Below are 12,954 nucleotides of genomic sequence, written 5' to 3'. Positions count from 1 at the left end.
ATGGCATAGATGTGCTACTTTCATTCATTGCAGCCACTGTAAAAATGCTTTTACACTGAAGGATGGGGCACAAATTCATTAAAAAAGGTTGTTTTATCCATTCTTGCAAATGACATGTCAGGAGAGTTATTTGTATGCAAGTCACTCTTCTTTGTGTGACATGTGAGTTCATTCACAGCATCCATGTGATATGTGGTTCCTATACCCCAATGTGCTCAGGATGCTCCTGAAATATACCTTCTCCTCTTTGATTCCACCTTCTTTTGTGTGTGGCAGCCTGGAGGAGAGAGCTATAGGGCCAGGTAAATAGCTGATCTCTAAGCTGAGATGTTGGTGTGCATTTTCTCCAGCATTGTTCTGATTGTGCTGGACTGAAGTGTTAGCTTGGAGTTGCTGAAAGCCCAAATAACATCTGTTATGCATGCCTGACCGACTTTTATTTCCCCCCCCCGGGATTTCCCCCCTGCTGTCCTATTTCTTCCTGTTTTGTTGTTGTTTCAAGATATTCCTGAAAAATATATTGCAGTTGCTTGCTAGGGAGTAATGTTTGTGTCATTCTATATTAATTGAAAGTCCATGTGTTCCTCCTTATCTTTATTTTTCAATATGACTGCTACTTCCATAAAGTAAAACAAACAAAAGGACTTTCAATGCAATGGACTATCTTCGTTCTCTCATAGAAACTCCTCTTTTGACCTGTAATCTCTCTACCATTCCTGTCTCTTGGTGCCTTGCTTAACCTGCTTTGAAAGAACACTGCAGATGGTGTCAGCAGGCCAGACACAGACGATCAGCCGATGGTATGAAAACCATAGAATCCACAGGCACAGAAGCACCGTTTTGTTAGATTAAACCCACAAGTATTGTGTATTTGTCATCAGCTTTCACATGCTACTTTGGTCCAAATCAGTTGAGTGTTTTACAAGCATTTTGTTATGTTATGTTTTATTTCTAGGCCGCTTACACACAAATAAAAAACACAAATACAAAATACAAATAAAAACAATACAATTTACAAAAAATCAAACTAACAAAATTGTAGCTTTCCTAAAAAGCATCAACAGCTATACAAAAGCATTTATTTTCCTGGTAAAGGACAGTCCCCAGAAAAATGTCACTGAGAGCAGGGGTGGGGGGCAATGCAGGTGGAAAAGTGTGCCCTTGATGGTCCCAGCACAGTCTCACCCCAGCAGCAGTACCCCCCAGTCTGTACCTCCTCCTGATATGGTCCAGACAGAGGGGTGGAGCAAGGCAGGTTGAAAATGTTGTCCCTTGATGGTCCCAGCACAGTCTTACCCCTACATTTTGACTGAAAAGTCCCTAGAATAGATAGGTGACACTTGTTACTGACAAGGTAGAAGGACTGTTCCTCAACAGTACATGGAATAAAGTTTAGAATGAGGGACACAATCCCTGTTCAACAGACAGGATGAGACTGGGGAATGAGAAGTCAATGTTTGTTGAAGGAGGGAAATGGTAAGTCAGATGAATAAATGCTTACCTAGGGTTTTAAGAGATCTTCCGTGGTGCAGAGTGGTAAACGGCAGTAACGCAGCTGAAAGCTCTGCTCACGGCCGGAGTTCAATTCCAACGGAAGGAGGAAATCGAATCTCCGGTAAAAGGGGTCGAGGTCCACTCAGCCTTCCATCCATCCGTGGTCGGTAAAATGAGTACCCGGCATATGCTGGGGGGTAAAGAAAGGCTGGGGACGGAACTGGCAATCCCACCCCATGTATATGGTCTGCCTAGTAAACGTCTCAAGACGTCACCTTAAGAGTCGGAAACGACTCGCACTACAAGTGCAGGGATACCTTTACCTTTACTTTAGGGTTTTAAGATGGTATTGAATTATGGACTTGTGGCTGCTTTGGCATCAGAGCGCATTGTGCAATGCCCTCATGTGTGCCTCCATACTAATTTTTCCCGATGGGCAGTGCAGAGAGAATGTGGTGTGCATGTGAACAGAGCATATGTAAGAGAATGGGGGCATATATTCAGTGTGTAAGAGAGAATGGAGGTGTATGCATGTGAATGGGGGTGAAAGACCGAATGGGGGTATCTGTGTGAAGTGTGGCTTTTGTATGTGTGCGTGTGGGCTGATAGTATACATGTAGGCTTATCAGTGCTGACAGTGAGCCCCTCTGAAGTTTGAGCCCCTTTGAAATTTTCACCTGATGCCCAGCTGTCCAAAATGGCCTATGGAGAGTAGACCAGTTCTTTATCCGGCTCTTGGATTGAAAAAGGTTCCTCACCTGTGTGTGGGAGAGAGAGAGAGAGACAGATTGGATGTCTGGCCCCACCCACTTTTGGAATGAGGCAGCTGACAGCTTTCCACCAGGATAATGCAGTCCTTGGCCAGAAAAACGTTCCCCACTCCAGCTCTATAGGCTTGCCCAAATACTATTCGAAGCAACCACCAACCAACTTTCACATACCAAGGTGCCCCAGAGCCTTCGACTTCTAATGTCCTAATGCCTCTGTGTTTTGACCTGATGAGACATCTTTCAAAGCAGGTTAGGAAGGTATATGTTAAGTACCCCTGCTTATACTGGAATACTGAAGGCATTCAAGAGGCAGATGGACAGCCATCTGTCGGGTATGCTTTAACTTGGATTCCTGCACTGAGCAGGGGGTTGGACTCGATGGCCTTATTAGTTCCTTCCAACTCTACTATTCTGTGATTCTTCTCCAGCCTATTTAAAAAACATCAATGTGTTAGAAAAACAGGAACAGGTTCATAGGTGATCTTACTAAGGGGATGTTCTTGGTTGGTCTTAGAAGTTATGATAGAGACATAGGGGAGCAGGCATATGTTGAGCTCAAAACAGTCTGGACTTTATGTTAAGCCATTGTAAACTACTTTGAACTGGAAGCTAGGATGCAGCATAAAATGTAGATAAATAGGAAAAGTATAGATTTTATTATTAATTGCAAGCATCTTACTGACTTTGGAGTCTTTTTTTCCTGTGTTTTACAGGACAAGCGTGGTTTTGAGCACTTCATATTAAAATTTGTTTCCAATATTTCCACACAAATTTGTCATTCTAAAATATGCACTATAATCTAAACATTGGTCAAACAATAAAATGCTTTCTGAGGAACATTTTTTTTCAGGGTTCATATCCATTGTTCTAATTAAAACTGTCAAAATGAAAATGTTCAGCAATCACATACTGCATACCTTACAACATTCCATTTTCTTTTTAGATAGGTTGAACTACTATCAGTTGTCATCATCTGGATCTGAATTAACAACACACCTTATTTTGGTACGGATGCAATTTCAGGATCACATTTTAAATAAATATACAGACAAGTTAGTTCAACTCCATTATGAATATTCTCGCAATGTAGTTGGTACCAATACATATACCCTATTCCATCTACAAAATAAGAATTTCTTTAGGGTTTTTATGGGGGGGGGGGATGGAAATGGACTGCCTTCAAGTCGATCCCGACTTACAGCTACCCTATGAATAGGGTTTTCATGGTAAGCGGTATTCAGAGGGGGTTTACCATTGCCTCCCTCTGAGGCTAGTCCTCCCCAGCTGGCTAGGGCCTGCTCAGCTTGCCACAGCTGCACAAGCCAGCCTCTTCCTTGTCAGCACCTGCCAGCTGGGGGACAAATGGGCTCCTTGGGACTATGCAGATTGCCCAAGGCTGCACAAGTGGCAGGGCACATAACCCCAGAGCGGCCACTCACTGTGGGGTGATCTTTAGCTGGTCCTTGACACCCAGGAGACACGAGCGGTGACTTGAACTCACAGATTCTGGATTCCCAGCCAGGCTCTCCTCCCCACTGTGCTATTCCAGCTGACTAGGGTTTTTATAGCACAAGCTAATTCATTTAGAGATTCGATCTTGCACTATATCTGATAGGTCTGTCATTGCATCTGTCCTGTACTCATGTAAAGTAATGTGTGACTAGTTGTCAGGCCCAGGATGTGACTCAGGAACCAGACCAACGGCTGTAGTTAATTCGTGTTTTATTAGGGTAATGTCCAAACAAAGACTGCGTTTTCTCATGAAGCAATACAGGGATACAGGTCCTGCGGCATTGGGAGAAAGTTGACAGAGCAAGGGACTTCTTCCCGCCTGTTCTTTAAGAAGGGGCCAAACGGGCGCGCAATCTTTCGCTCCTCCTTAACTGCCCCTCAGGTACTGCCCGCCTTCCCCCCCTTCTCTCCTGTCTTTTCAGCTGTCTGCGTGTGCACGGTGAGGGGGGAAGCATCACCCCCTCCTCTTCTGAAGTTTCCGATTCCAGGATGGGGGATAGGGGAGGGGCTGATGGTAAACTGCCTCCCCGCTTTTCGGCTGTGAGCAGCCCTCCCTCTTCCCCCTCTTGCTCTGAGCCTGAAAGAGGGGGAGGCGTGAGAATGTCCAGGGAGGGCTCAGGCTCCCCGTTGCTAAGCGACCTTATCACTGGCAGTTCCTCTGTTTCGTCTTTGCTCCAAAGGGGGGAAGTTCCTCCCCCTTCCCTCTGCCATCCATCCGAATACTCTTCTCCCAACTCTCCGGGATCCAGCTCCCCGGGATTGGGACCCCAGCTCTGCCTTCCGACACTAGTCTTGATTTAACTATAAAAGGTGCATGTTAACAAGGGGCAATGAATCTCTGTCCTACCTCCTGCACAGTTAGTTGCTCTAGCTACTCTTCCCTTCTGATTTCCAATTGCAGGCTGCTAAGGAAGTAGATGGCTGGAACAATGGGCTGGGGAGGGGGACGGAAGTTGTGATTTTAGAGTCCCTCTGTTATACACAGAGCTTGGAAGATTATTTTTAAAAAGTAATAAATTACAGTTCCATGGCCCAAAAAAGTAGTAATTACTATTATAATTGCTCTGAAAGTAACTGATTACTTTGCTTTTACTCAAAAGTAATCACTACAATTACATTTCAGTTACTTTAAAAAAAATGCCTACAAGGTGCTGGCCTTGGCTGCTGCACATCTAAGTAACCTAAAACAGCATAAAAATCAGCACACACACCCACAGAGGGTAGTAGAATATTTTTTTATCTGTAAGATTAACAGAATGGCATAACAGAATCTCAGATCACCCCACCCCACCCCCAGCAATGATGATACCCCAACACACACATAATTCACTTGAAATCAAATTTTATACTTCAAATGCTGCTTTTACAATACATTTATGTTATGTCTCAAAAGAACAGAATGCTCAAACAGCACATCAGACAAAATCTGCTCTGGGCCAGGAGAAATCATACACCCCAGGAAAGAGGAGGGTGTCCTCTACGAGATGCCAGTACATCCTGCCTGGGCCACAACATTTGCTGGGTGCAGGGCAGGGATAAGGGCATCTATGCACAACCAAAATTGGCAAAATAAGAAAAAAATAAGAAACTGAGGGTGCCCACCCCACAACCTGCTCTGGGCCAGGAAAAATCATACACCCAAGGAAAGGGGAGGATGTCTTCTACAAGATACCAATGCTTCCCACCTAGCCCAGAGTTTCTGTTGGATTCAGGGCGTGTACAAGGGCATCTTTGCACAACCAAAGAGACAAAAAGCAAAGAATAAATATCCAGGGGTGTTCACCACAAAATCTTCTCTGGGCCAAGACAAATCAGACACCCCAGAAAATGACAGGGTGTCCTCTATGCTATGCCAGTGCTTACGGCCAGTGCTTATGATCTATGTGGATTTTAAAAAAATTTGTATTGCTCTTCCCTGTTACTTACTTTGTTATAGCTCAATTATTGTTATTTTTAAAAGCCACTGATGTTGGTGACAGAAGGACTCGTGGCAGGGTCAACAAACAATGATTGCCAACACACCAAGGAAGACTTGTGACACATGTATGGTTGAAATGTTATATTTATTAAAATATAACACATAATCAATCAAATTCCAATCCGCCAATTAAAGAATCTCAAATCCTTTGGGCAGGTGAGGCTCAACCTATCTATGAGGGTCTAGACCCTCCCAACCAGGAGGCAAGTCAGTCACATCGTACTGCAACTCCCCAGACAAGGATGTGGGAAAACTTCTCCCTCCTTGCAATCGGAGTCAGGTTTGTGGTTCCAACCTCCGCATCCTGGCCCCACCATACAGGCGTTCACCATGATGCACAAGCCGGTCCCACGTGGACACCCCCCGGATCCACACCAGACATTACGCCTTGATGTTTCACCAGGAGGTGCCCTTTTCCCAAATGCCTCATCCACCTCAATTTTAACCCCAATTACCTCACCTGCCCGAATCCAACACCAGCCAAACCGGAATCACCACAACCCACCCAGAACAAGCCAAATGAATCAAACCCAAGCAGTATGGAGTAGGCAAAACCAAAGACATTCTGAAATCAGAATCTCCAAAAAAAAATTCCTACTCAGCCCCCTCAGGCGACTAGCAAAGCCCATACTGACAAGGGAGGGGTGGGTGGGTGCCGCAAGGCAAAAAAGGCGCGCACTTAAGGAGGAGCAGGCTATATATAGCTGCTCAAAACCCTTGCCCAATTGGTCAAGGTGCACCACCTGACCTATTACACAATTTTCTGGAACCTTCCCGAGCCTTCCCAATAATAGGGCGTAGGCAAATCCGCCCCAGCCAAACGGGCAGGAACGTTATTGCCAACACACCAAGGAAGACTCGTGACACATGTATGGTTGAAATGTTATATTTATTAAAATATAACACATAATCAATCAAATTCCAATCTGCCAATTAAAGAATCTCAAATCCTTCGGGCAGGTGAGGCTCAACCTATCTATGAGGGTCTAGACCCTCCCAACCAGGAGGCAAGTCAGTCACATCGTACTGCAACTCCCCAGAAAAGGATGTGGGAAAACTTCTCCCTCCTTGCAATCGGAGTCAGGTTTGTGGTTCCAACCTCCGCATCCTGGCCCCACCGTACAGGCGTTCACCATGATGCGCAAGCCGGTCCCACGTGGACACCCCCCGGATCCACACCAGACATTATGCCTTGATGTTTCACCAGGGGGTGCCCTTTTCCCAAATGCCTCATCCACCTCAATTTTAACCCCAATTACCTCACCTGCCCGAATCCAACGCCACAAGAGGGGATCAGCTGAAGCTTGGTCCCCTCAACCCAAAGTAAACAAAGCCCCCAAACCCAACCTATAATCCTCCAATAGCAAATCACACCCAATATCCGAAAGATGGACACCATCTTCTCGAAACAGATATGGAGCATGAAAACGGATCCTATCATGTGGAATATATGCCCCACCCAATGACAAAACTAAATTCCTAACTTTCTTACTCACACACTTTCTGGATCTGTCGATCCTGTTGGGGTGCAGTGCACCCCTCCAAACACATCGCACCAGCATGTCGGACCACACTATAACAAGGGCCGGGTATGACTGGAAAAAGCATTAAAATCCCGGGTGATCCTAAGCAGTAGATCCATACCCGGCTGCTGCACCAAGTCGTTTTTCCCTAAATGAACCACCAACACATGTGGCCGGTTAAGCGATGCCATAAGGCGACACACCAAAGGCATGAGCACATCCCAAAGCATGCCCCTCTGAGCCACCCAGCCAACCGTTGCTCTAGCGGAAAGCTGCAGCTGTGTCCCGGCAAGCGTAGAAAAGGCTCTCTGATGGGCCCAAAATAAAATCGAGTGGCTACACAGGACGACCCTCGCAGGCACCGGAAGGCTCAGCACACCTAAGAAAGAAAGAACAATACATCAGAATCAATACCTGATATAAGACTTGAAAGCGGAAGAACGCCACCTTCCAATCGCCTGAATATCCTGAACGCTCATGCCCACAAGGGCGGCGGCCGTAGCCGCCCCAATCCAAAAGGAATGCAGCCCATAGACTCCAGCATCGCGACCACTGGCCAACAAGGCCCGCCAAACAACGGCCCAAAATTGAAATTGAGTCAGGGCAGAACCATCCACATGTATAAAGAGGTAACGCTGGCCCGCTGGCCTCATTGACAGAAATAAACGCACTGCAGCCACTGGGCACAATTCAGGGACCTGGCAAACTCTCAATGAAATAATACTGCCACGGCCCTTTTGATCAGTCTTAGAGACTCGAAGGGAAAGCCTAACTATATCTGCACCTAGCGTGCAATCGCCAAAGCAAAAGGCTCGATAGGACACATCGCACTTCGAGGAAGCCAGTACTTCGCTAGGGCGAAATGACCATAGAACATTGTCAGTGTTACTGCGGCAAACAGGTGCGACTCATACTGAGATGAGCACAGAGACCTAAATAAAGGCAGAATCTGAAGGAGAACATCGGGCGTGATTGGCCTCCTTTGGTCAGTGGGCCTGTGAGCGGAATGCGACCAACCCTGAAGGGCCTTCCTGACCCTAAAATCTACAGAATGATCCTGCATTCCTCTTGCCTTGGAAATAAAGGCCAGCGCAGAGAGGTGTCCGGCGATGGTAGAAATACGAGATTGCCCATTCAGATATAGATAAACTGCAGCCAATGTGAACAAGAATAGGCCATACAGGAGGCAAAGCACTAATGGCACGGAATGCCTGGAACGTCCCCAAGGCAAGCTGGTACACCCTCTGAGTGCTGGGAGCAAGGGCAGAAGTTATAGCTGAAGAACGCCACCTGCCAATCACCTGGACATCCTCAATGCTCAAGCCCACAAGGGCAGTGGCCGTAGCCACTCCAATCTGGAAGGAATGCAGCCCATAGACTCCAACATCGCAACCACTGGCCAACAAGGCCCGCCGAACAACGGCCCAAAATTGAAACTGAGTCAGGGCAGAACCATCTGCATGTATAAGAGATAACGCTGGCCAGCTGGCCTGAAACACAAACATTGCTGCATAGCGGAAAATGGCCATAAGTCAGGTACCTGGCAATTATAAAGAAGCAAAACTGTCGTGGCCCTTTTGATCAGTCTTATAGACTTTTAAGGAGAACCTCACTAAATCTGCACCTAACGTGCAATCGCCAGAGCATAAGGCCAGATAGGACACATCGCGCTTTGAGGAAACCAATAATTCACTAGGGCGAAAAGCACCATAGAACATCGTCAGAGTTACTGCGGCGAACAGGTGTGACTCATACAAGATGAGCACATTGACCTAAATAAAGGCAGGATCTGAAGGAGGACATTGGGCGTGATTAGCCTCCTCCGGTCAGAGGCCCTAGGAGCGGAACGCGACCAACCCACAAGGACCTTACTGACCCTAAATCCACAGAATGATCCTGCATTCCTCTTGCCTTGGATTAAAGGCCAGCGCCGAGAAGTGTCAAGCGATAGTTATGACAGAAATAAGTTTTTGCCTTTTGAATACAGCATAAATAGCAGAATACTTCCAGAACACGTGCCCACGATGGCAACTGTTGCAGCTGCTCCTGTATGAAAGAAATGTAATCCTTAAACATAATGGCCTTGCGAACAACATAGCAATAATCAAAACTGAATCAATGCGTAGCCATTGATACATGAAAAGATAGTACCGGCCCACTGGCCTAATCAGAGAGAAAGGTCCCTCAGCGAACCAGGGACAGAGAGGGCGATGGGCAGCCCCTCAGCTTCACCACTCAATCACAAGCCCACTGGTCCGTCTTAAACATATGCGCTGACAACAGCACAGCAATATAAGTGCAGGGCTCAAATATTACAATGACTTGCCCGGAAAGCTAATTTTACCAGGGCAAAAGGCTCCCTAAAATTATTGGTAAGGCCCCAGCCCAGGATAACCGGCCTGGAAGAGGGGGGGGCACTAAGAATCATCGAAGGCAGGAACATCAACAGTATAACAGGGGCCACATAGGACCAGGCGGTATCAGGGTGGAATGCGACTAGCCTCATTTGGTTTTCATAAAATGGGTTCTTGAATGCATTTGGCCTGAAAATTAAAGAAAAAAGGCAAAAAGGAGGCAGGACATATTTCCAACAGTAATGTCCTGCCTTCCTTAGTAGAGCATGGGCTGCAACAAGGTGTACATCATTCATACATGGGGGGGGATGGCCTCATAGGATCAGGCGGCATTCGGGTAGAATGCAACTGTACTTTGCGGAATAAACGCATGCACAAGGCGCATAGCTCAAATCACGTTGAGGTTCTGGGGATTTACCACATAACCATAGCCAAGTGCTGCACTGAACGTATCATGCAGATCAGAAGGGCAGAAGGCCACATATATACCGCAAGCACTGTTGGAAAATAGTCCAGAAATTAAATTCTATTGTGAGCCCCAGGCCCCTTAAAAGCAGCCAGCCATTATTCGGCACACCCAAGATCCTAAATTGACACCAAAATACCAACCACCGACTGCATCAAAGCTTACCTACAGTTCAAGCTACAGGAGCAAGTCCTTTGTTCTTGAAGAAAGAATGGCCGTTGAAGTCACATCTGGCCAGCAGCACTTGCACAACCCAGTAGAAACGATCAGGATCTAGACGACAGCCTGGCCATAACGCAAAAGCCCACACAACCTATGCAGGTTTCCCACAGAAGGTTCTTCTTCATATGATGTAAACAAGTGCTGCCATCCCGACGTATGAATGAATGTGAATCTAACAGGTAGCAGCGCCTAGTATGCACGAGACTGCCATGAAATAGATGTGATTAAAGAGGGTACCTGTATCTTGTGAAACAAGCAGTATACTATTCATATTTTTGGAATAAAGTTAAATTGAATTAAAAATGCCTTGGAAAAGCTTTATGATATAGATTTACCAAATGCTAGAGGAGCAGTTTAAGCAAGAACCAATAAGCTATCATTCCTAAAATAGGCATATTGTATATTTCATTTAGCTATTTCAGGGATAAAACAAAGCATTCAAAACTACAGGCAATAGAATGCCTTAAGCAACCAACATATTAAACATTCCTGCTACCCTCCTGCTATAGAAAAACTATTGTTATAAGCTTATTAACTACTAGAGATCCATAAAGAAAATTACAGTTAAAACTTAATCACTCAAAAAACCAACAAACACTGATCTAGCAAACTTATATATATATATATATATATATATATATATATATATTTATTTATTTATTTATTTATTTTTCCATTAACCTTAATGTATTGGCTCTCAGAAAGCCACAACAATGAGTTCACCTGGCTGTAGAGCATTTCCTTTATGCTTGCATAGCATAAATTACCTTTCTCTGAATCACACTTATACATATTTTGAAGCCACATAAGAAGTCTGAGATGTGGGATTCCAATGAACTCACATTAAAATAAATTATCTATTGCCCTTTAGATGATATTACATAAGCATCTATACTTTTTCTCCATGCACAATAAATGCAACAAAATTATGAAGCTAATTGATCAAGAACAGCATTTTAAAACCAAAACATGAATGTAGGAGTACAAACAGAATTAAAATGGGGGGGGGGTAAAGAATGAAACTCCAATCAATTCCCAATACTTACAATAATTAACATTTTATGCCGAAGAAAACCCCAATATATATTAAAACAACTTACAAATTAATTAACTATCAATATAACGCAGATATTATTTATATGTATATAAAAAATGTTAAAAAAGAAATAATTTTTTTAAAATGTATTTATGTATTTATTTATTTATTTATTTATAATTAATTCAAAATCCAATTAATTAAACACTACTTGATTGCTATATCAAGTAAGGGGTGGGGGAAACGCTGCAAATATAAAGTATAAACCAAACTGGGGATAACACCAAAAGGCGGGAAATTCAAACAAACACAAAGGGCTGGAGGCAAGCAAGGAAAAGCCTCCCACGCCGCCTCACAGCTGATCCAGCCTCACAGCTGTTCAGCGGAATAATAGAAGGGAGGGAAGGGGGGGTTATAACACAATAACAAATAAATAAAAAAATATATATCAACAATCAAAATATATATATATCTAAGAACCAAAGAGCACTGAAACTAACTAACAAAGCACACAAATGCAAGCAACTTTAACAATTTAAAGACAAACCGGAAGAAAAGGGGGGGGCAAAACAAACGGAATCAAAATTTGTATATATAACCAAGGGAATACCCCAACCAGGAACGTCGCCACCCACAAACACCTTAAGAAAAAACAAGCTGGGCTCTACACAAGCAACAAACGCTTTAAAGCGCTGGCAATACAAAGAAAAACAGCCGGCAAGCCAGCGAGAAGCCACAGGGCGCGTGGGCAGACACCCGCAGCCCAGCTGCTCATTGGGGCTCAAAACAACAACAGAGAATGATGAAGAGAATTGGGACCAGGAGGAAAGAGCAGAGAAGGGTAAACGAGGTATTTAGCAAGGAAACGATCACCAACAGAACGCTGAAAGAGCCCCTACAAGCGTGAACCAGCAGTAAGTGCCGCAAGGCAAAAAAGACGCGCACTTAAGGAGGAGCAGGCTATATATAGCTGCTCAAAACCCTTGCCCAATTGATCAAGGTGCACCACCTGACCTATTACACAATTTTCTGGAACCTTCCCGAGCCTTCCCAATAATAGGGTGTAGGCAAATCTGCCCCAGCCAAATGGGCAGGAACGTTATTTCTTGAAGAAGACGTAATTTCATAGATGACACTCTAAAGTATGCAGGGATGGCAACTCATAGAACACACTCTCCCAGATGCATGGAAGTATGATATGTGGTGCCCCAAATCATCTTTTAGGATGGGCACACCAGTTTCTTATTTTCTGTCCTCTACATATTGGCTATTTTTCTAATACATATTGCCCTTGTCTGTACCATACATACAAAAGAAGCCCTGAACTGGGTGGGAACCCTCTCCTTCATGCGTGGATGTATGACTGGTAGTGCCCAAAGCATATTTTGGGGTGGGAACCCGCAGTTTCTTATATCGTTCTACATTGCTTCTTATGCGTAGAAGCACATATCCGTTTTGTGTATCCACAAGAAAATCCATTCCAGGCAGGATGCGGTGGCATCTCGCTGAGGACCCTCTCCCCTTTGCTCAGATGAATGATGTTTCATGGCCCACAGCAAATTTTGGAGTGCTCACTCCAAATTACATATTTTTCTCTAC

At 44.7% G+C, this 12,954-nt stretch overlaps 1 protein-coding gene across 2 annotated transcripts in view; it reads left to right on the top strand.

The window, feature by feature from the left end:
* PLEKHS1 (pleckstrin homology domain containing S1) overlaps positions 1 to 12,954 on the top strand; it is a 60,196-nt gene that overhangs the window by 2,065 nt on the left and 45,177 nt on the right. The window contains exon 2 of one of the 2 annotated variants that reach the window (XM_061634386.1): positions 3,208 to 3,269. The exons of the other annotated variant lie outside the window; for it this stretch is intronic. The gene's annotated coding sequence lies outside the window, so the exon portion shown is untranslated. The remainder of the gene's footprint in view (positions 1 to 3,207; positions 3,270 to 12,954) is intronic. 2 annotated transcript variants of the gene reach the window in all.

Source organism: Rhineura floridana, chromosome 7 (genome assembly GCF_030035675.1).
Source record: "Rhineura floridana isolate rRhiFlo1 chromosome 7, rRhiFlo1.hap2, whole genome shotgun sequence".
Taxonomy (NCBI): Eukaryota; Metazoa; Chordata; class Lepidosauria; order Squamata; family Rhineuridae; genus Rhineura; species Rhineura floridana.
The sequence above is the reverse complement of the archived record's forward strand: the minus strand, read 5'-3'. Positions and strand labels throughout refer to the sequence as shown.